General features: G+C 36.9%; 1 long non-coding RNA gene, 1 other non-coding gene and 1 pseudogene across 2 annotated transcripts in view; 1 reads left to right on the plus strand and 2 right to left on the minus strand.

Moving 5' to 3' along the window:
• Window positions 1–25,444, plus strand: part of LOC143674132 (uncharacterized) — a 68,276-nt gene that overhangs the window by 15,768 nt on the left and 27,064 nt on the right. The gene's annotated exons all lie outside the window — the stretch shown is intronic.
• Window positions 6,142–18,251, minus strand: LOC143654383 (transcriptional coactivator YAP1 pseudogene; annotated as a pseudogene).
• LOC143675379 (U2 spliceosomal RNA) lies at window positions 24,068–24,258 on the minus strand. Its single transcript, XR_013171605.1, has one exon. It is a non-coding gene; the product is annotated as a U2 spliceosomal RNA (small nuclear RNA).

A 25,444-nucleotide genomic window follows, 5' to 3' on the forward strand; every position in this document is an offset into this window, starting at 1 on the left:
TTATTTATTTATTTTTTTGTCTTTATTTTCTTACTTACCTGTCCGTACCCTAGATAAAGGGAATGTCAGTCACAAGGTTTTCACAATCACACAGCCACACCATAAAAGTTATACAGTTACCTTCTGGAATCAAGGCTACTGGATTACAGTTCAACAGTTGCAGGTATTTTCTTCTAGATACTCTAATACACCAAAAAATTGAAAAAGGATATTTATATACTGCATAAGAATAACTTCCAGAATGACTGCTTGATTATAATTGAAAGCGCTCATCCATTGAAACATTGAAACTTTATTTTCTTTAATTTCTCTTCCCCCGTTTGGTCAAGAAGTCTTTCTCAATCCCACAATTCCAGGGCCAGGCTCCTCCCTAGGAATCATGTCCCATGTTGTCAGGGAGATTTACATCACTGAGAATCATGTCCCATATTGTGGGAGGACAGTGAGTTCACCTGCAGAATTGGCTTAGGGAAGCCACATCTGAGCAACAAAAGAGGTTCTTTGGGAATGACTCTTAGACATAATCATAAGTAGGCTTAGCTTCTGCTCTGCAGTAATAAGATTCATAAGAGCATAAGGGCATGCCACAAGATCAAGGGTTTAGCCCATCAAATTGACAGTCCCTATTGCTTGCAAGAATATCAGATCTTCTTGAGATGGGGAAGTTTAATATTTCCATCTTTTTCATCCAGTCTAGTAAGAGAACTTTGCAAATAGATTTTTTATCTTCTGACCAGATTACTCTGTGATGTATTGGGTCATCACACTAAACCTGTACAAACCAACAAGGTCTCGCTCCCTTTTCACGGTACTGTGTAGTTATGGTGTTTGAGTAAATTGACCATACAAGTTAAATTAGGTAATATATTACTGAAAATATAAATGTTCACCCAATAAACACATCTCTTCCTTTGTTCTCACATAGAAGTTGAAGATTTAAAGCACAGTCAGTATCATCCTTTACCTTTTAGTGTAATTTACTTTAGACTTACCCAAATCAGCTTCATTCATATCTTTAATTGAAGTTTGATCTCTTTTTCAATTTTTTAAAGTTGCTATATGAGGTAATGCTGACTTTTATAGCTGATGAACTCTTACTCTGAGTCTGAGGTGTTACACAAATACCCAAAGTTCCAGGGAATGACCAAGATATACACAGGAGCTTAGCATCTCAGAATTTAGAAAAAAGTTACAACTCTGAAATGGATGTGATTGCTATAAGAGCTCACAATTTACAAACCTTAATGAAAGGCCTTTCCCTGATAATCTATGTTCACGAATTCAGATCTCATAGATTGCACATTACAGTTGGTCCAAATTAGTGAGGCATTATAATATTTGTCTTTTTGTTTCTGGTTTTTTTTTCACTCAACAGTCTGTCCTCAAGCTTCAGTCACCTGGTTGCATGCCTCACAATTTCATTACTTCTTGCAGTCACTCAATAGTCCATTGTGTGCATACACAACACTTCTCCTCTCCATTATTCAGCCAATGCACCCTTAGCCCACCTCCATCCATTGCAAATGGTGAACACTGCTGCCATAAATACCAGTGTGCAAATGTCCATTCCTATCCCAGCTCTCAGTTCCTCCAAGTATACACCTAACAACATGGTTGCAGGATCGTACAGCAACCCCACCTCCAGCCTCCTGTGGAACCACCACACTGACCTCCAGAGGACATTTAGTTTCAGGAGTAGTTTAGGAATGTAAAAACCCCTTGGTTTTACATTCATCTCAAATAAATCCTATGAGATGGCCACACTGGGTGGTTTCCTAGTCAAATGAAGGTGTGCAGCTGAGGAACTGTGTGTAGTGTATCTTCATCTGCTATTGCTAGAGACAAGGGACTAAAATGGCTTATTTTAAATTGAGACTTAGAAGTGCCAGGAATGAACTTGTATTTATAAGATTCAAGATAAATAGCCCTGGCATACACTGGAGTATAGAGGTCATTGAAACTCAGTAACAGAAGTGGAAGAAGTGAAGATGAAATTCAAAGATTCATCACTTGGCTATCCAACACTCAGCAATATTGAGCAGAATAGACTAAGTCTCTATAGCTTGCATGTTTTCCATATATAGACTATGCCAAGTTAATTTGTCTAATTGTTTTTTTATATAAGATATTTGGTCTGAACATGGAATATATATTGCCTAAAGCAAATATGTTTTTTTATGGTGATTACATTTGTAGGATTTTTTTTTTTTGAGTGACATTACACTTTCCATGTTGTGGCCCAGACCATCATAACCAACTGCATTGCCTATTGATTGTTTCTCCATGGAAGCCCTGGGCCCCATGCAAGTAGGGTGATTAGGGTTCTTAATATTTAAGAACAAGAGCTTCATGTATATAATACCCTTTGTGGGAGTATATCACCTTCCTTACTAAACTAATAATAGCAAACAGAAATTAAGGTATCATTAGGTATTACTTACAGTTCTGTATAATTTACATGTATTAAATTCATTTAACTTCTGGCAACTCTATGAATTAGTTTCTATTATATCCCCCAAATTGAGGAATAAAACAGTTACCTTGTTCCAAATAAATTCAGCTAATAGGTGGCTGAGCAAGAATTTTACCAAGTATTGTTCACAAGGCCAAGATATTAAATGCAATGTCCACATCATACGTACCACATACCTCTGGATAGATAAAGATATTTAGGCCCTACTGTGACCATCTAAGCGCCTTCTATATGTAGCTTCCATATATATTTTTGATTCAGAATTTTTTTAAAGTTTATAAAATTGGTTTATAGTAAAAGCAATTCAAGAATACCAAATTAAAGCAATACTTCATTGCTATGCAATACAATCAAGAAGCAGACACTTTTAAATTAGGAGAAAGGACATACGACAAGAAAGACCACATAAAGCTGTGATTCAAACTCAAAAAGAGAAAAGACTCTTGGGGTCTCCTTCAGGTCAATACAGAGGTGTGGTAAGATCAAAGCACTGTCAGGTACCACAGTATTACTACAAAATTTGGACATAACTAGATGAAGTTTAGGGAAAACGAAGATCTGCATATTGTTGTTTTATGGATGTACTTAAGTGATTGAAATTTTAGGAACTCCCTTTAATGGCAGTGAGATGTAAGACTAGTCATTATTGAAGAGAAATAAGCTTATAAATTTCTCTATCAAGGTCCTACTAAGTCTTCACCCCCTCCCTGCTTTCCCACCCCTCCCCTAATCTCAAACTATTCTGCTGATATATAGAATATACATCTTAATTTGTTGCTTGCTGGAAAATTGTAGGCATTCATTCCAAGTAGCTTTGATCTTCTGTATATTAAAAAAGCAAGGTGCTACACCATTCAACCACTCATTTAGGCATTGGAAGTAGAATTTCATTATTCCTAAAAAATCAGTGCATCTGCACAGTGGCCATTTCCCCTAGATTTAATTCAATACTTAATCTTTCTATTTTTTTAATAAAAGCCATAGAGTCAATTATTATGAATGATTGACCTATAAATCATTATATATGGCACGGCATTTTAAGTTTTAAAATAAAACTTCTTACTTTCAACTTTTGCACTCCTCTAAATCGAAAGGCCAAAATACTTAGATATTTTAATTAGAAAAAAATCCATCTTTCTAAGTTAAAGATTTTCATAGTAACTTTAGCAAGGAAAGAGATCATATGTCCATTATCAAACCCATGAAAATCAGGGCTTATCCTAGAAACATTGATGGACCCTTTACAGAGGTGTTAGCATGTACCATATAATTCACAATCATTACTTCATAGTGTATACTGAAGCATTGATTCATCCTCATTTTTTTCTTTTAAAAAATACTCTTTGGAAACCATTATTACACCTATAGACACATACTCTAGTTATATTTCTTCCTGTAAAGATATAATTTTAGTCATAGTTATCCCTATTTCTTTACTAACTCCAACTACAATATACAATTATAAATCTGATCACTTTACCAACCCTAACAATATTCTATAAACTGTCTAGGGTCAACTCTTAGCATATAGAAGTAAGAACAAGTCTTGTAAGAAAGAATATCCTTGTAGACAATTGTTAAATCTAGTGTTTTGTGTGTTGATTTAAATGACAACTGAAGCAGTCGAATTTACTTCCAGAGCTAGAATTTGCTTCAAAAGTACACTTCCAAAGCCAAATGAAGGTAAAACACTATGTAAAACTTACTTCTTTAATACACATTATGAGTCTACTCAATGATTTCCCATCAAGACTTAAAGTTAGTACAAGGGAATAACAAGGAGAAAATAAAGACATGTTTTGTTTGCTCCTTTCCAATTCATCTGATAACATTTTTTGTATAAAGAGGATATAAGGTACTCCTCTAGATACTATCCATAATAATAGACTTTTATGGAACACTAAACTACCTCAAACACTTGAAACTACCCCCAAAAGATTTAAACGGTCTGAAATATAAACTACTAGCTATATATTCTAAATGCACACATTCAAAGCTGCCGTTTAAAAATAAATTTTAAAGTAGGGATACCTAAAACTATAATATATTTTGCTATCACACTATCATAAAAATTTTAAGTGTGTGTGCATATATGCAGATCTCAAATAATCAAGATTTTAAAAAGACAGTTAAAAACTCATAAATGAAGATTTAACTTTCCCAAGCTACAAGTATAAAGATTTTCACTAATAGGGTAGTTTGCTTAATTCCCCACAAAACCAAGCAACCCTAAAAAATAAAAATAAAAAAACTGCATTAGAGTGTATGGCAATAATTAGTATATTTCTATAGAAATTGTCTTATGACTTAAAGTCCACTATGTGATTAATGATAGCACCAGGAGGACACAAAGCTGAAAGTAAAATGGTCCTCAGCCTTAGTTTCAACTATCTCTTCAAATCAGCATTAAGTATTTAATGTGAATGCAAAATTATTGGCTTTTCAAACTATCAAGTCATGCATTCCAACTGGCCAAAGGCAGCTGAATAAATAATTGCTTGAACTAACTATATTCTGTGACATGATGCATTTGACTGCCAAGTCTGAGTATTTAGATAAAATAACTGGTGAGCAACCAACTGTTCAAAAGGAGTGACATCCATCTCCCAAACAGGCTCCCTTTCTCCAGTCCCCCAAACAAACAGTAGTTATAGCAAAAGAAACAAAAAAAAAAAGGTTGTTATTTTAAAAAAAAATTCTTTAGAGTCAGCTGTGAAAGAGGTCAACAATACATTAATAGCAGCAATTGACAAGAAAGTAGATGCAAAAATCTTGCTGGACACTGGTTCATGTTTTTCTGTATTAGCCAGAAGATTTCAACTTATTTGGGAATTTCATGTGTGTGTGTGTGTGTGTGTATATATATATATATATATATATATATGTATATATATGGAGATATATATATCCTTAGATCCTTCACAGATTTAGAATTCAGTCTACCTAACGGCTCTGTAATCAGGTTGAAAAGCTTTCTTTATCTAGCTTGGTGGCAGCCAAAACAGATTCCATGCCTTTAAAGGTGACAGAACTCAAAGCTTCATGCAGACTTGGCATCAATTCTCCTATGTTCATTCCATCTCCTTCCAGGGTTCCAAGTCCCAGTAATGACTTAAGATTTGTCTGTGAAATGGCTCTGCTGAGGGTAGGGTGCTTTGGTTGATAGTATCTCCTGTATCAAGTTCATCAACACTAGGAAGTCATCTGGGGTTCAAGGTACACTGTAGCTGCTCATGCTTTGTCCACTGTCTCTACTCTCCTTTTATGAGTTCTAGTTGCCATTGTTAAGAAAGGGATGTGACCTATTGGTTGCCATCTTTCCAGTTCCTGAGATATCCCCAGAGAAGTTTCTGGATTTTGAGTCCCTCCATCCTTCTCCAGTGTTGGTAACTGGCTACAGAGAGCTAATTCCTACATTTTGGAGAATTTTCTGTGCTGGGATTGATATTTCTTGTTGCCTTTCTTCTTGCTGCTTCAGTTACAGTCTCTCTTTCTCCATCTGCAGTTACTGAAACCTCATCTGTTGCTTCTGATTGGAGTTCTTAGCACCCATGACTCCTCCCTGTAGGCTCTGGGGAACCAGGGACAGTGTTTCACTAGACCACTCTAATTTTCTGGTCCATGGCCAAATGAGGGTCAATCCTTGAGTCTAGTCAAGAAGTGGTCTTCTATGGTTTATATAGTAACTTTCTACATTCTGAGTCATGGCTTGTTCCCACCCATCAGGATGTGGCCCAGAGGCCAAATTTATCATTCTGCTGCATTAGTGGACTGGTAAAGACAATCTCATTCATCTGAGAGAGCATGGTCTTCCTGGGGTCCTTCCATGTCTTGTCTGATCACTGTGATTTAAGAAGTATCTCTGACCTAAAGATGTCTTTGCCATGTCTCAGCCTGCTGGCAGAGGTACATCATCAGGAATCTCAAAAGAAGACTGACAAAGGTGTTGAGCAATAGATGTAGCTTCTATGCTAGGGACTACTCTGGTGGGGGTCACTGTCCCAGGAGAAACTTATCTTCGCAGGGAAGCTAGAAAGGAATAAGCTCCAACATGCTGGGGAGTGCCTGCGTGGTGGTAGCCTGTTGGGAGTGAATTTGGGCTTCCATGGCTTGAAGAAGGAGTCAGGAAATTTCTGGAGCCTCTTGGGCAAGGGCTGGGGCACACATAGGCTGTCTTGGGACTCATAACTGCATTGAAGTGTGCCTCTAGATCAGCCTCCCAGGATGTACACGATCTGTTGCCTGGTGTGAGAAGCCTGTGGTGCAGCCTAGGATTCCTAAAATAAGCCAAGGATTCCTAAAGTTCAGATCAAGAAAGAGATTTCCTTCTCCTTAATTTCTATGTTCCGTCTGAGAAACATTTTCCTTCTAACAGTTCCTATTAACTAGGATCCTCCTATTTCTCAGTCATTAAACATTTTATAAATGTTATCTCATTGACTACAACCTTGAGAAAGAGGGATTATCATCCCATTTTACTGATGAATAAACACGACACAGAGTTGTTGATCAGTTTGTCTCAATCCTAAAAGAGAAAATGAGAGGGAAGGAATACAAGGGAAGTCATGGGATAATTTAGAGGGAAATAGATCATTTCCCTAGGAAATACTTCTAATGGTTGGAAATAATATCTTGATATAGGATGGAACTAATTGGTTATCACTTATGGACATTTGATGTATTCTAAATCCCAAATCCATCTTAAATGTATTATAATATATACATTATTTACTATATCAAATGAATTATTGGCTTTTGTTTCTGTCCAAGATGGAGTAGAGGGATTGGATTTAACCTCATGCTAGAACCAACTAATCCAGACAAAATATATGAAAACTGTTGTCGGATATTGGACATTAGGCTGCATGATTTAGTGGTCAATGAAACAGGAGAAACAAATGAGGTGAGATTGTAGTCACCTTGCTTGTGGCCTGCGGCAAGTTTTCAGATTGCACTACAAGATGAGGAAACCCAGGAAAAGTCCAGGGGTCTCTCTGCGATGGAACTGGGAGTCTGAGAAGGCCAAGCCAGCCAGAGTTCTCAGGACAGAGAGAGCCAGAAAAAGAGGGGTATTATACAGAGAAAGAGCTCTGTAAAAGTGAGGTAGGATCCCTGAAATCTTCAGCTGAGTAGTGATCGTCACAAATTAGCAAGAAAACTTTCTGAAATGGATATAAGCAATGAAAAGTTGGGTCTCTACAAAGAATGAAAAAATGCCATAAATAGTAAGTATGTGGATAAGCATAAAAGACAGTTTTCCATAATTATTGATCTCTTTACAAGAAAATTGAGTGATAATGCCAAGATGGTGGAGTAAGATGCTCCAGTGCTTCATCCCTCACACAGAAGTTTTAAGCAAGAAGCAAAAATTGGCAGAAACCCATTTTTCTCAGAGCTCCAGAAACCAGTTAAAAGACTGAAGTAACATGGCAGAGTAACAAAGACTTTTTAAAAATCTTTCTTAAATATGCTAAAGGATAATATGGACAAAGAAATAAAAGAAATCAGGAAAATGACATATAAACAAAATGAGAATTTTTTTCTTTATTAGAAAAGAACAACCATGCATAAAATACAGAATTCACATATACCACCCTATTATTGACACCTTACATTGGTGTAGAATATGTAGCAATTGATGATAGCATATTTTCATAATTGTACTATTAAATATAGTCCCTGGTTTGATATATGGTTTCTTGTCTGTGTAATGCAGTAAATTGGATTTTTTAAAAATTTTATTCTATTACCTTATATACAATCTTACATGACCCTTTTAATCACATTTTGATCTGTATTTCAGTGCTGTTAGATATGTTCACAATATTGTACTACTATCACTACCATCCATTACCAAAGCATTTTTATCACTCCAAATAGTAATCCTGTACATTTTAAACCTTAGCTTAACATTCCCAATCCCCACTCCATCCACCCTATATTCTAGATTTTGACTCTATGCGTATGCTTATTCTAATTATTTCAAAAAAGTGAGATAATGCAATATTGAACCTTTTGTGTTAGGCTTATTTCACACAACATGATGTCTTCAAGGTTCATCCATGTTGTTGCATGTACCAGGATTTCATTCCTTTTTATGGTGAATAATATTACGTTGTATATGTACACTACATTTTGTTTACTCATGATGGGCACTTGGGTTGTTTCCATCTTTTGACAAATGTGAATACTACTGCTATGAACAGTGGTGTGCAAATAGCTGTTCAAGTTCCTTCTTTCGATTCTTCTCGGTATATTCATCTTAGTTGGATTGCCAGGTCATAAAAATAATTGTATATTAGCTTTCTGTCTCCCAAAGCAGATGCACAATTTTACATTCCCACCAACAATGAATGAGTGTTCCTATTTCCAACTCTTGTTATTTTTCATAGTTCTTTTCTTAACTGCAGCTATTCTAATTGGTGTGAAAAGGTATCTCATTGTGGTTTTGATTTGCATTTCCTTGATGGTTAATGATTTTGAGCATCTTTTCATGTACTTTCTGGCCATTTGAATAACTCTTTGGAGAGATGTGTATTCAAGCCTTTTGCCCATTTTTCAATTGATGGCTTGTCTTTTTGGTTGATACACTGAAGAATTTATTTTTATATTCTGGATATTTAACCTTTAAGGATATGTAGTTTCCAGTTTTTTTCTCCTATTGTGTAGGTGGTCATTTTTTTTCATAATAAAGTCCTTTGAGGCTTCCACATTTTAAATTTTGATGAGGTCCCATTTATCCTTTTTTATTCTTTTGTTTCATATGCTTTGGTATAAAATCTAAGAAACCATTGCCCAACACAGGGTCCTGAAGATGCTTCCCTATTTTTTTTTCTAGGAGTTTAATAGTTCTGGTTTTTACATTTAAGTCTTTGATCTATTTTGAGGTTTTTTTAAAAAAAATCTTTTAAACAGCTTTATTGAGCCATCATTGACATACAGTAAACTGCACTCACATATTTAAATATTTGTAAAAGTTTGCCATATATATATACTTTTGAAACCATCACTGCAGGAAAGATAATAAGCATAGATTTCTCTTCCAAAAAGAAATTTCCACAGGGCCCTTATTTGTTTATTAGAGAAGTTGTGAGTTTACAGAGCAATCATGCGTAAAATACAGGATTTCCATTTACGACCCTGTTATTATCACCTTACGTTAGTGTAGAGTATTTGTACAACTGATGACAATGACCTTTTTTTTGCATGGAGCAGGCACCAGGAATCAAAACTGGGTCTCCCACATGGCAGGCAAGAACTCTGCCACTGAGCCACTGTGGCCCACCTGACAATGCCTTTTTATAATTGTGCCATTAATTATAGTCCACAGTTTAACTTATAGTTCACTGTGTAGTGCAATTCCATGTACTTTTTAATATTCTTTGTTCTGTTACAGAATATACAATCTAATATTTTCCTTTTTAGCCACATTCATATATATAGAAGTGGGATTGCCAGGACATATAAATATTTCTATACTTAGCTTTCTTTGGAACCACCAAACTGTCTTCCACAGGAGATACACCATTTTACATTGCCACCAGTAATGAATGAGTGTTCCTATTTCTCCATATCTGCTCCAAGACCTGTAAATCTCTGGATTTTTTTTTAACCAGCAGCCATTTTAATGAGTGTGAAATATTATCTCATTGTGATTTTGATTTCCATTTCTCCTGACTTTTGTAATCCTTCCTTTCTGTCCCTAAACCACTGATCTCTTTTTTGTCATTGTATGTGATTTGTTGTATGAAATATTAAATGATTGTAATTTTTTTATTTTTAAGCTTTATCTTATCATCCTTATCAAACCACATCAGAAAGCATATCAACAGTGCATCTTATAAGTCAGTTTACACATTTCAACAATGCGATTGTGTTTACAGAAAAAGTGCCCAGTCAAAAACTATACATAGCACAATTAATTGTAATTCAGTGTTCATACTTTTTAGATATATAGGAAAGTGATAAATAAAAGTTCTTTGCTATTTAGCAAGAAAAAGAAAAGCAAGTTCAAAAGACTTGAGTGGAAATCAGAAATTTAGGGATTTGAGAAAAAGATCTTGGTATCGACACACATCTACATTTATAGTTCCACTTAGTAAAAATGATTGTAATTTTAAGAATTTTATATAAATGGTATCACACAGTATGGACTGTTTTTTCCATGTGTTTTTTCAGGGGTTAAGTTGGATTTCCTCATTTGGCATCATAATTTTGAGATTCATCCATGTCCTTGCTTTTATCAGTAGTTAATTTCTTTCTATTGTTGGATTATATTCTGTTGTATGAATGTGACCTAATTTGTTTATCGATTCACCTATTGGTGAATATTTGAATATTATCAGCTTCATGCTATTACAGAAATATTTGTATGTAAGTCTTTTTTTTGGTTTGCTAAAGCTGTTGGAATGTGATATACCAGAAATGGAACAACTTTTAAAAGTGGAATTTATTAAGTTGCAAGTTTACAGTTCTATGGCCATGAAAATGCCCAAACTAAGGAACCCAGAGAAAGATAACTCCAAGGAAATGCTGATGGGAAGGCACATGGATGGTGTCTGCTGGTCCTTGTTCTTCGTTCTTTTGCTTCAAGCTTCTGATACCAGAGATTTCTTCTTTATGCATTTGTGGGCCTTCATTTAGCTCCTCCAGGACACAACTTTGGGTTTTGGCTTGCTTAACATCTCATGGGAAGGCACATAGCAAAGTCTACTTGGGCTCTGCTCATGTCTAGGTATCTGCTCTCTCTGTTGGCACTCCAAAAAACTCCAAACATCTGTGTTTGTCAGTTCTGAAGCAACTGTTCTACAAAGGTCTGCATCTGAGATCTCTCAAAAATGTTTTCCCTTTTAAAGAACTGTAATAGACTAATCAAGACCCACCTTGAATGGATGGAGTCACATCTATAGCAAATCAAAATGCTGTACTCACAAATACATGTGTCATTCTCCAAGGAAGTATTCTAACACACAACTGGGTGTGTCACATCATCATTGAAACAATCCAATCAAAGGTTTCCACCCTAAACAATAGGTCTGGCCCAAGAAGGTTGGAAAGGATTAAAGCATGGCTTTTCTGGGCAACTAATAGTTTCAAACTGGCACAGAATTTGTATAGGTATGTATTTCAGTTCTCTTTGATATATGTCTGGGAGTGGGATGGCTGGGTAATATGCTGGGACTATATGTAATTTTCTTAAAAGTTATGGACAAACTGAGGCTGGTATCACATCCATACTTAACCTGACAGGAGCATCCTGAGAAAGTATAATTATAGATCAATCTCAATTTTGAGCATAGATGCAAATATCCTGAACATTAGGGAACTAAATGTAGTCATTTTGAAAATGAATCACTTTTGTCTTAAGTTTATTCTAAAAATATATGGTTAGTTTATCATTAAACAAATCTATCATCTAATTCAGCAATTTGAGAATTAAAAAAGTAAATGTAATCACCTTAATAGAGACAGAAAAAAGTATTTGGTAAAACTCAGCAGTCAGTTATGATGAAAACTCCAAGCCACCTAGAAATAGATGATAACTTTTTAAACCTGATAAATGACATTCTTAAAAATTATAGTGGGGCAGAGCAAGATGGTGATGTAGTGAGGTGTGTAATTTAGTTACGCCTCTAGGGCAGCTAGTAAATAGAAGGGAAATGTCTGTAACAAGTTTGAGTGACTTCTGTAACTGGACATGCATTGTACACAAATCTGGAAAGGGTAGAAATAGCCAAGATCACAATGCAGAACTGTAAGTCTCCTAAGCCATGGAGGCTGGTGCTCCTCCCCCACTGGCATGACAGGCTGTCATGGGGAATTGGCTCACCAAAGGAAAAAGCAGACTCTACTAGGAGCAAGAAGGGTAGCTCAATCAAGCTTCATTTGCCGAATTAACAAATTCAGACTGCTGAACACAACCTCTGAGCACAGGTAAACCAGGAACAAGGACAAAATTAACCAGGAGATTTCACCCTGGCAGAAAGGAGGAAGGGCTGACAAAAAAAACAAAAAACAGAGGCTTTTGGAGGTGGATAATCCCAAAATGCTGGAAGATGGAAGGGATCCAAGAAAGGGGCACATAGACCAGGTACCAACTGTGTCTCTTGATTGGAAAATCCAGGGGTCTGGAAGCACTTCTGAAAACGTGTTTTTTCTCTCTCTCTCCATTTTATTTCTCTCTCTCTCTTTTTCCCCCCATTTTCAACAGCCGATTAGATAGAGAAGCAGACATTCTCAGGCTTCAACACTGTCCCAGGCAAGGGCAGAATTTAGGTATGTCTGACTGACAAAGTAATAAGTCAGGTGAAAGAGGTAATTTCCTAAAGGGTGTATCTTTAAGCGTTCTTTACTGGGAGTAAAGGAAGGTAGCTCAGCCAAGTTCCAATTGTGGTTTTAATCCCTCCAAAGAGTAGGTGGGCCTGACATAAAAAAAAATGAAATAAAAGTAAAATGAATAATAATAGAGGCTTTTGGAGTCAACCTAGCTCAGAGTACTGGAAATGAGCTGTGCTCCAAGAAGGGGGTACATAGAACTGGCTATCAACCACAGCCTTAACTGGTGAGACTTGGGGGCTGAGGACTGGCTCTGAAAAGGGATTTCCTTTTTTCCCATTTTTTTCTTATTTAAACTATTCTAAGAAGCTCATTAGAGAAAGCCTCAGGCATTTTCAGTTTCAGTGGGACCCAAGTAGGATGGAAGTAAGGTCTGAGAGACAAAGTAATGAGTTAAGTGGTTAGGATAATTCCCTAAAGGGAATCTTCTCCAAGAAAAAGGGAGGTGGGCCCAGCTCCAATGACAGTCCTTCTTCAGGGAATTCAGGCCTCAGGGACTGGAAAACATTCTGTGTTAGCCTCTATCTCAACCATGACCCTGGCAGGGAAGGGGCTGCTGAGACTTAAAGGCACTTCATCTGTTTACACTGGTGGGGAGTTGTGTAATGACAAGCACCACCTACTTAGTAGGATAGAAGAAGTACCTACTTAGTAGGATAGAGGCTTCACATGAAGGTCTGACAACCTGCTGGGTCTCATCCTGAGGTAATCTTGGTACTGATTATACCCTCTCCCTGAGACTCTTGGAAAATCTAATTGGGGTCAATCATATCTGGGGAGACCCTCCTGAAAAAAAAAAAAGGCTCCATATAAGCAGACAAAGAACCAGCAAAACAAAAACTGAAAAATTCTGATCAGTTCAATAGAACCTATGCAAGAAATCTAGAATGAGTTGAACTGAACACCAAAGAACAGATAGAGAACAAAGCCAACCAATAAGAAGACCCTTGCTAATACAGTTAAAAAGACCTCTAGAGTAAACTAACCAAGGAAATCAGATACCTAGACATCAGCAAAAAAATATGAGTCATACTAGGAAAAACAAAGATTGGCCCAGTCAAAGGAATGAGCTAACATTTCATATGAGATACAGTAATTGAAACAACTGATTAAAGATGTTCAAACAAACATGAACAATCAAATCAATGAGTCAAGGAAGATATGGCAAAAGAGATGAAGGATATAAAAAAGACTGGGAAAACATAAAGAAGAACTTGAAAGCTTGAAAAAGCAAGTGGCAGAAATTATAGGAATGAAAGGCACAATAGAAGAGATGAAAAACAAAATGGACACATACAACAGCAGGTTGGAGAGGCAGAAGAAAGGATTAGTGAACTAAAAGACAGGACATCTGAAATCCTATACACAAAAGAATAGGTGGAGAAAAGAATGGAAAAATTTGAGCAGGCTCTCGGGGAACTGAATGAAAACATAAAGAGCAGGAATATGCATTTTATGGGTTTCCAAGAAGGAGAAGAGAGGAGAAAGGGGGCAGAAAGAATAATGGAGAATATAATCACTGGAAATTTCTCATCTCTTGTAAAACACATACAATTACAGATCCAAGAAGTGCAGCATACCCCATACAGAACACATCAGAATAGATCTACTGCAAGACATTTACTAATCAGATTGTCAAATGTCAAAGACAAAGAGAATTCTGAAAGCAGCAAGAGAAAAGCAATCTATCACATACAAGGGAAGCTTGATAAGGCTATATCAGGATTTCTATAATGCGCAAAATCTGAGAATTGAATGACATAGGCTATTGGGGGAAGGCTTATGAACACTCTTACAGCAGTCACATCTATTCCTGAGTTGTAACAATTATTTCTAAATTCTGCTCTTGGTGTATAACTTGGTCATATCCTGGAACTTTGGGCATCTGTATGACACCTGGAACTGACAGAGTTCTGCCGGTATGAAAGTCAGCATTATCCCATTCAGCAACTTTTTAAAAAGTTGAAAAATGAGATCAGACTTCAATTAGAGATATGAATGAAGCTGATCTGGGTAGGACTAAGGTAAATCAGACCAAAGGGTAAAGGATAATATTGGCTATTTTAAAACTTCAACCTCTGTGTGAAACCAAAGGAAGAGATGTTTATTTGGTGTGAAAGTTATATTTTCTGTAGCACACTTTAACTTATATGGTCAGTTTATTTGAACACCATAATTACATTGAACCTTAATAGTGAGTGAGTTCTTGCTGGTTTGTACAGATTAGTGTGATGCCCTGATACATCCCAGAGTAATCTAGGCAGAAGATTAAAAAGTATCTGCTAATTCCCCTTGAGGGACTTGGGACAATGTGGAAATACTCAACTTCCTCACATGAGGAATTCCTGATATTCTCACAACTACTAGGGACAACCAATTTAATAGGCTAAACCCTTGAGCTTGGGACTTGTCCTTGTGAATCTTATTCCTGCCAAAGTGAAGATGAGCCTACTTATAATTATGCCTAAGTGCCACCCCCAGAAAACCTCTTTTGTTGCTCAGATGTGGCCTCAATCTGTAAGCCAACTCACTGACCTTCCCTGTATGTTGGGCATGACTCCCAGGGGTGTAAATGTCCCTGGAAATGTGGGACATGACTCCTGGGGAGGAGCTTGGGCCTGGCATTGTTGGATTGAGAAAGACATCTTGACCAAAAGGCAGAAGAGAAATGATACAAAATAAAGTTTCAGTGGCTCAGAGATTCAAATAGATTTGAGAGGTCACTCTGGAAGTTATTCTTATGCATTATATATATTTCCATATTTTAGCTTTTAGTTTATTAGAATAGCTAGAAGAAAATATCTGAAATTGTTAGACTGTAATCCAGTAGCCTTGATTCTTGGAGACGATTGTATGACTATATTCTTTCAAAGTGTCACTGTCTAATTGTGAAAACCTTGTGGCTGACACTGCCTTCATCCAGAGTATTTACAGATGAATAAAAAAGTAAGGACAAAAAATAAATAATGGGAGGGATAAGGGATATGGATGTTTTGGGTGTTGTTTTTATTTTTATTTTTATTCTAATTTTAATGATGATGCTTTAAACCATTGATTGTACACTTTGGATAAATTATATGGTATCTGAATATATTACAATAAAATTATATTAAAATTATGGTAAACTTTAAACTTTAATCAGAAATATTTAATAATTATATATGAAATACTGAAAACATTCTGCTTGAGATTGGTAACAAATCAGAGATGCCAACTCTCACCATCTCTAGACAATATTACAGGCTCCAGGATGCCTCATTCATTACCTTTTGCAGTCATACTAAAGAAGGAAATAAGAGAAATAATGATTGGAAAGGAAGACACAAAACTGTCATTATTCTCATAAGATATGATTGTGTACAAATATGAATTAGTTGATTATGATATACTTATTACAATCTATAGAGAAAAGACCTAAAAGATTGCACGGTATTAGAATTAAATGAAGAGACACACCATATAACATATGTTACATATAATGAGAAAAGAAGGGAATCAGTGAACAAACTCTTCACTATTTTTACACATGATGAATCCTTTTATATATATTTTTTACTTTACATAAGCCCTGGAATTTGATAGACAAATTAAACTTTATTGAGTAAATTTTATTTAAAAAAAATATTGACTAGCTTTACTTAGAGGTTCTGATAAGCATATAGTGTAACCCAAAACCAAAAACAGAAAAAATAAATGTTTTGGCTTTATGGACATACTTATGACAGCTCATGGAACTCAAGGGACCACTGAATTAGGAAAAAATCCTTGGATTTTTTTTTAGTTCATGCAATTAAAACATGGCAAAAATTTTTTTTTAGTTCATGCAGTTAAAAAAGACTTGGAAGCCATCAAGTTCAAATTTCTACCAAGGGCAAGAAACTCTTTGCAAATTACTTAAGTTATTTGCCTCTACTCCTATTGGCCTTATCTCAGAAAGAGCCCAATGTTTTTTCTATAGGAGAAAAAGGAAGAAAATGAAAAAAAAAAAGGGGGGGGGGGATATCATTTTGGGTCCTTAGGACAGTCACATAAGGACCTGGTAGGACTGGGAGAGGCCTTGAGCAGAAACACACACACACACACTCCCAACATACAAAATGTGAAATAACAGGTCATTGTTTAAGGGTAAAGTTTTAGGGCTGTGTGCTGGTTTTAAACTTTTATGTACCCCAGAAAAGCCATGTTTTAATCCTGATCAACTCTTGTGGAGAATCTTGCCTTCCCAGCCGACAGAAGTGTTCTGTATGACATCAGCCATTCTTGAGTGAAGGTAACTTCTTATTGATGCCTTAATTTGGAAATTTTCATGGCCTTAGAACTGTAAACTTGCAACTTGATAAATTCCATTTTTAAAAGCCATTCCATTTCTGGTATATTGCCATTAGGGCAGCTTTAAGAAACCAAAACAGGGTGGAAGGAGCTCAGAATGCCAGAGAATTCATTGTGTCTCAGGTCAAAATTCTTTTGTAGGGGACATAACATGATATGTAAACAGCTACTGAAAATCTCTTCCTGGAGATTCACCAACCAAAAAAAAAAAAAAAGAAAAAGGACAATTATGAATTTTTTCAGAACTCTGAATGAAGATATAGACTGAAGAATGACCCTAAAAATGCCAAATTGAAGAAAGAGTATTATCAGGTAGGACACCTCTGTACCAGAGGTCTGGTCCTCTCCCCTCCCCATCACACAGTTTCACATGCAGAAACAGCAGCTGGATACCTCCCATCAGGGACACAGAATATGAATTGTCACAGCATTGAAACAGACTCCACCATTTGGGAACCAAAGGGATGGGGGAGGGCATTTCAAGAGAGGGCTAAAGATTCTGAGAAAACATGAACAGAGTCTATATTTTCAGCCAATCCCTTATCCCTGAGGAAAACAGCAGTGAGTTGACTGATCCCTACCTGGGGACTGGCTGAACACCCACTCTGCTAGGGGAGTCCTCCTCTACAAAGAAAGTAGGGACAAAGCCACACATTCAGCCAGATTTTGACTGGCAAAGGGAGGTCACAGGATGCCTGCAGTTCTAGCCCCATGTGGCCAAATGTAGCATGGGCTGAGACAAACAGCTTCTGAGGATGATTAAATTATTGAATAGCACCATAAGCTGGGAAGACTGAAAGAGCAATGGAATTGAAGGGCTTACTCAGACAAACTTCAGGAAAAAATATTTCAGACCCATTACATCTGGTCTAGCACTCCTGCATGGGAACATACCGCTATTTGGCTGAGAAATAGAGAAGACCCAACTGTTAAAGCAGAGCCCTAAAACAAACCTAGGTCTAGCAGGCCAGTGAAAAACAGAGCACCACTAGGATCCAGCAGACTTATTTGTCCCACAAACACAGGCCTGGCTGTGGAACTTACCGCCAATCAAGTATTTACCTCCAATCCCTGAGGCAGACTGCTGTGGGGGTCTGGTTTTGGGGGAGACCATGGGCAGAGCCAATTTGATAGCTGGCTGGTGAGAGAGATGAACATATAGAGAACAAAGCTAACCAGCAGATAACCCTAGGCAAAAGAGATTAAACATCCTCCAGAATAAAATAAGCAAGAAAATCAGATACGTTGATACAAGCAGAAAATCATGACTCATGCAAGAAAGCATGATGATATAGCTGAACCAAAGGAATAAATAAACACTTCAACTGAGCTGCAGGAGTTGAAACAACTAATTAAAGATGTTCAAACAAATCTAAATGAATTCAGCAAGTTGAAGTAAAATATGGAAAAAGAGATTGAAGGATATGAAAAAGACACAGGGTGTTCATACAGAAGAACTTGAAAGCTTGAAAATACAAATGACAAAACTTATTGGAATTAAAAGCACAATAGAAGAGATGAAAAGCATGATGGAGACACAAAACAGCAGATATGAAGATGCATGAGGAAGTGTTAGTGAACTAGGGGGCAGGATATCTGAAATCCTACACACAAAAGAACAAATAGGGAAAAGAGTGGAAAAATATAAGCAGGGTCTCAGGGAACTGAATGACAACATAATGCACGTGAGTATACTTGTTATGGGTTTCCCTGAAGGAGAAGAGATGGGAAAGGGGGCAGAAAGAATACTGCAAGAAATGATCACTGAGAATTTTCCAACTCTCATGAAAGACATAAAATTTCAGATTCAAAAAGTGAAGCATAGTAAAACAGAATAGATCTGAGTACATCTACTCCAAGATACCTACTAATCTGATTGACAAATGTCAAAGACAGACAATTCTGAAAGCAGCAAGAGAAAAGCAATCCATCCCACACAAAGGAAGCTCAATAAGACTAGTTGTGATCTCTCAGTGGAAATCATGGAAGTGAGAAGGCAGGGGTATGATATATATTAGATAGTGAAAGAGAAAACTGCCAACCAAGAATTCCATATCTGGCAAAACTATTCTTCATAAATGAGGGAGAGTGTAAAATATTTACACATAAACCGACACTGAGAGAGTTCATGAACAAGAGACCTGCTATATAAGAAATATTAAAGAGAGTGCCACAGGCAGATAGGAAAAGTCAGCACCAGGAGAGAAAGATTTGGAAAGAGTGTAGAAATGAAGATTACCATGAAGGGTAACTAATAGGGTAAAAAGGGAAACACAAAATTAAAAATAGAATATATGAGAAAGAACACAAAAGACAAAATGGTAGAGGAAAGCACAGCCATACAGTAATAACAGTATATGTTAATGGATTAAACTCCACAATAAAAAGATATAGATTTGCAGAATAGATTTTAAAAACAAGATCCATCTACATGCCATCTACAAGAGACTCACCTAAGACCCAAGGACAAAAACAGATTGAATGAGAAAGGTCTTAAAAAGATATTTCATGCAAACAACAGCCAGAAAATAGTGGCTATACTAATATCAGACAAATTAATTATACTAATATCAGAAAACTTAGACTTCAAATGTAAAGCAAAGAGACACATAAGGACAGTATGTATTAGTAAAAGTAACAATTCAGCAGCAAGACATAACAATCATAAATATCTGAACCAGAGTGCCCCAAAATACATGTGGCAGATACTGACAACACTGAAGGGAGTAGACACTTTTTAAGTAGTAGTTGGAGACTTCAATATAGCAATCACATCAAAGGATAGGACCTCTAGACAAAGGATCAATTAGGAGACAGATTTTGAATATTACAATAGATGAACTAGACTTAACAGACATTTACAGAACATTGCACCCAACAACAGTAGGATACACATTTTTCTCAAGTACTCATGGATCATTCTCCAGGATAGATCATGTGTTGGGACACAGCAGGTGTCAGTAAATTTTAAAATATCAAATATATACAAAGCACTTTATTGTATCATAATGGAACGAACCTGGAAACAAACAAACAAACAAAAAACAGGTGGAAGGCTGGTAAATTCACAAATATATGGAGGCTAAACAACATACTACTAAACAACCAGTGAGTCAAGGAAGAAATTGCAATGTACAGTAAATACCTAAAAACAAATGAAAAATGAGAACACAACATGTCAAAACTTACGATGCAATAAAGACAGTGCTGAGAGGGAAATCTCTTGCCCTATACACATATATTAACAAAGAAGAGGGTGGTGTGTCGGTGGCCCAGTGGCAGATTTCTCGCCTGCCATGCCAGAGACCTGGCTTTGGCTACCGGTGCCTGCCCATGCAAAAAAAAAAAAAAAAAAAAAAAATTAAAATTAAAAAGAGGAAGAAGAAAGAGCAAAAATCAAGGAATTAACTGCTCACATGGAGGATCTAGAGAAAGAACAGCAAACTAACCCCAAAGCAAGCAGAATGAAAGAAATAACAATGATTAGAGAAGAAGTAAACGAAAATCTGAATATAAAAAAATGGAAAGAATAAAAAAAACCAGAAGTGGGTTCTCTGAGAAAATCAGAAATATCAATGGTCTCTTAGCTAGGCTGACAAAGAAAAAAGAGAGAAGACACAAATAAATAAAATCAGAAATGGGAGGGGGAACATAACTAGTTACCTGCAGAACTAAAGCAGATAATGAAAGGATATTATGAACAATTATTTGTGATCAAACTAGACAACCTAGACAAAATGGAAAACTACTTAGAAATGCATGAACAACCGACATTGATGAGAGAATACAGACCTCAACAGACCAATCACAAGTAAACAGATTAAATCAGTCATCAAAAATCTCCCCCCAAAATTTAAATTTTGGATCAAATAAACATCTCTTCCTTTGTTCTCCCGTAGAGGTTGAAGTTTTAAAATAAAGATAATATCATCTTTTAGCCTGCATTCTGATTTCTATACCATGCTATCTAATATAACCTGTCTGGTTTCTTTTAACAAACTAAATACATGTAACCTAGAATAGGGAGTAAGATCTCAATATCTTGTACAGGTCAATGTAATACCAGGATATATTTCAGAGTATTTGGGGAAGAAAATAAAAAAGCATTTGTAAAATACCTTTGAGGGATCAGGAAAAATGTGGATCTATATTACCTCCCCACCTGGGAAAATCCTGATATTCTCTCAGGCATTAAGGACTCTCAATAATCCAAGCCCTCGATCTTGAGGCTTGTCCTTAGGAAATTTATTTCTGCAATGATGAAGCCAGGCCTGCATGTAATTATGGCTAAGCATCACACACAGAGAGCCTCTTTTGTTGCTTAGATGTGAACTCTCAGCCAACTCTGCAAATAAACTCACTACCATCCCCTTTATGTGGGACATGTCTCCCAGGAGTGTAAATCTCTCTGGCAACATGGGACATGACTCCCAGAAATGAGCCCGGTCCTGACATTGTGAGATTGAGAAAACCTTCTTGACCAAAAGGAGACTATGGAACAGAATAATTTCAATGGCTAAAATATTTCAAATAGACTGAGAGGTTATTCTGCAGGTAACTCTTAGGCAAGCTGTGTTGGTTTGAAAGGACTATGTGCCCTAGAAAAACCATGTTTTAATCCTGATCCGTTTTGTGGAGGCAGCCATCTCTTTTAATCCCTATTCAATGCTGTAGGCTGGAAACTTGATTAGATTATATCCATGGAGATGTGACACACTCAATTGCAGGTATTAAACTTTGATTAGAGGGAGACATGACTCCATCCATTCAAGGTGGGTCTTGATCAATTTACTGGAATCCTTTAAAAGAGAAAACGTTTTGGAGAGAGACAGCAGGGCCATGAGAACCATGAAAGCCCACACAGCCAGAGACCTTTGGAGATGAAGAAGCCTGGAGAGAAGGTTAGCAGACATCACCATGTTTGCCATGTGCTTTTCCAGTTGAGAGACAAACGCTGAACTTCATTAGCCTTTTTTGAGTGAATGCAACTTCTTGTTGTCTGAATTTGGACATTTCTATAGCTTTCCTTTAACTTGGACATTTTCACAGGCTTAGAACTGTAAACTTGCAACTTAATAAATTCCCCTTTTAAAAAGCCATTCCATTTCTGGTATGTCACATTCCAACAGCTAGCAGACTAGAACACAAGCTTTAGTCAGATATTTCAAATGACCACACTGCCGTGTCTCAATCACAGTATTTGTGAAAACCCTAGGGAGTGCCCTGGGCTCTAGCTAGGTCTTTATAAATGTTTTTCCTGGTAAGAATTTTTTTTCAGAAACTTAAAGTTTCTAGACTAAATCTAAGCCAGATAAGTCTTGAAACCTGAGGTACCAGTCTCTCCAAGAACAACAACCAGGCTCATTCCTCTACCCCAGAACTTCAAAACTCCTTTCCAGCATGAAGAATTTAAAATAGTCATTGACCAGATATCCCTGAAAATTGAGAGAAAGATCATATTAGATGAAGGAGGTGTAACTGAGAAATTAGAATTTAACAAATGACTGTAACTACTGACTCAATATATAGATATTTCTTTTTAGAGTCTTCTGTTTTAGAATAGCCAGAAGGAAATAGCTGAAGTTGTTGAACTGTAATCCAGTAAGCCTGTTTTTTTATAATGATTGCATAACTATATTGCAAAAAAAGGTCAGTTCCCAGTGTTTGTATGGATCTAATTCTGGATGATTTGTTTTGTTCCACCGATTATTTACATATGTATGTCAATACTGCACTATCTTACTTAACCTACCTCTACTGTAAGTCTTAAAATTTGGTAGATTTCAATATTAGTGATCAATAAGTGGGAGGGGTAGATTGGAATGATTTCTAATTGTTTTGTTAATTCTTTTTTTAATTAATAAAAAAAAAGACATCAAAAAAAAAAATAAGTGGGAGGGGTAAGGGGTATGGGATGTTTGGACTTTTCATTTTTCTTTTGATTTCATTTTCTGGAATAATGCAAATGTTCTAAAAATGATCACAGTGATGAATACAAAATTATGTGATGATATTGTGAAACACTGACTGTATACTTTGGATAGATTGTATGGTGAGTGAAGATATCTCAATAAAAATACATAAAAATTCAAAAAAAATCCATCGTAGGGCATATCAATCACACAATAAACATTAGACTCAAGCGTAATTTAGCAAGAAATCTTCTTAATCTCTGAGAAGTCCCAAAGCCTAAAACAGATTATATAGAAGGACAATTGGGCCAACTAATAAGAAAAAGAAAGTAAAAATTTTATTCATTCATTCCTATCCTAGAGTAAATGAGAATCTCCATTAACTTACTGTCAACCTCCAACCATAATCTCAAAATGTTTGTCCATATTTATGAAAATAAAGGGTAGGGGAATGAAGACCTGTGATCTTCACTAGCACCTTAGCTGGTCATGGTCCTTGCCTGGTGGGGTGAACCAAACCTTTATTCCTGATGTTTCTGGGCCATTAGTCTTCCTTCCTAAATTAGGTTGTTGCAGTTGTCATTGATTTTAATCACAGGAAATGGTAGCATTGAGATACCTAAGGGATCTCCTGTGTTCCAGACAACCTCTTTTTTTTTTTTGGTGAGTGGAGAGTGAGTGAAGACAGAGGAAGGTGGCAGGTAAGGCAGAAGGTGAACGGAGAGTATGATGCTAGTAACAATGGGGGCTACAACCACCGGGAAGCATAAGACCTAGGATAGAACAGAGAGAGTGAGCCAGGAGCAGGTGACACAGTTCATGGCAACAAGGAGAAGGTCTCTCGCTGGAAGGACATGTCAATAGAAAGGAAAGAAAGAGACGAAGAAGAAACGACCATATAAACAGATCAGAGGAAAAAACACAAAGAGAGCTGTAGACATTCCAGTCTGGTGAAGAAAAGAACCAAAGGAGAAGAACAAGGAAAAAGCAAGTCTGTCTATTGGCACCGCAATTGAGTAAGGAGTGCACCGTTCCTGGAAGTACTGCAATACCAGGTTGATGCGTGGAGTGGATGGAGCAAGCTCCTATTCCATCTCCCTGTTCCAAAAATCCATTTAATATATTGTCCTCGGATAGAGGACGTATCAGATATTAAACTGATAAGAACAGATACTACACTTGATCTTAGCCAAAAGGCCGAGCAGCGATGACAAGCTCTTCTTTACCTCCAGGGTGTAGAAGTTGTCCTATTTCCCTCTGATAATTAGGCTTAATCAACCCAGCCAGCATGATATTAATTCCCTTATTTGCCTGTTAATTCAGAGGTATGAGGGGCCCAAAATAGAAAGATGAAGTATTACCTTCCAGGTAAATTGGATCATTGTTCTGTCTCCTGGTGGAAGCACTAATCCTTTTGGATCTAAAACTTAAAGACCAGGAGAGCTTAAGGTTGTGAGGACAGAAAGCACCTTTTTCCCCCATGGGGCCACTAGGGGTAATAGTGAACAGTGTCTGTTCTAGTTTTCTAGCTGCCAGAATGCAATATACCAGAAACTGAATGGCTTTTAAAGAGGGGAATTTAATGAGTTGCTAGTTTACAGTTCTAAGGCCAAGAAAATGTCCCAATTAAATCAAGTCTATAGAAATGTCCAATCAAAGGTATCCAGGGAAAGATACCTTGGTTCAAGTAGGCTGATGAAGTTCAGGGTCTCTCTCTCATCTGAGAAGGCACACGGTGAACAACACAGTCACGGTTTCTTCCTCAGCTGGAAGGGCACGTGGTGAGCACAGCATCATCTGCTAGCTTTCTCTCCTGGCTTCCTGTTTCATGAAGCTCCCCAGAAGGCATCTTCCTTCTTCATCTCCAAAGTGCTGGCTGATAGACTCTCTGCTTCATGGTGCTGTGGCATTCTCTGCTCTGTCCAAATCTCCTCCCTTCTGCAAAATGTTTCCTCTTTTATGGGATTCCAGAAATTTATCAAGACCCACCCAAATGGGTGAACACATGTCATCACCTAATCCAGCTTAACAACCACTCTTGATTAAATCAGATCTCCAGGGAGATGATCTGATTACAGTTTCAAACATACAGTATTAAATAGGGATTATTCTACCTTTATGAAATGGGATTTTGATTAAAACATGGCTTTTCTAGGGTACATACATCCTTTCAAACCAGTACAGTGTCATTCCCATTTCTACCCCTTGATTCATGGCTATTGGAGAAACAATGCCATAGACTGGATACGGACTTAGTGCATATACAGCCTCCTAGAGAACACTGACCCATCCCTGCAAGGAATTTCCATATGGCACCATAGTTGAGTCTTCAAAAGGCAAGTCCACCATTTCATAAATCTAGGTGCTTCATGATGATGGGGAATATGGTAAGACC

Source organism: Tamandua tetradactyla, chromosome 2 (assembly GCF_023851605.1).
Source record: "Tamandua tetradactyla isolate mTamTet1 chromosome 2, mTamTet1.pri, whole genome shotgun sequence".
NCBI lineage: Eukaryota > Metazoa > Chordata > Mammalia > Pilosa > Myrmecophagidae > Tamandua > Tamandua tetradactyla.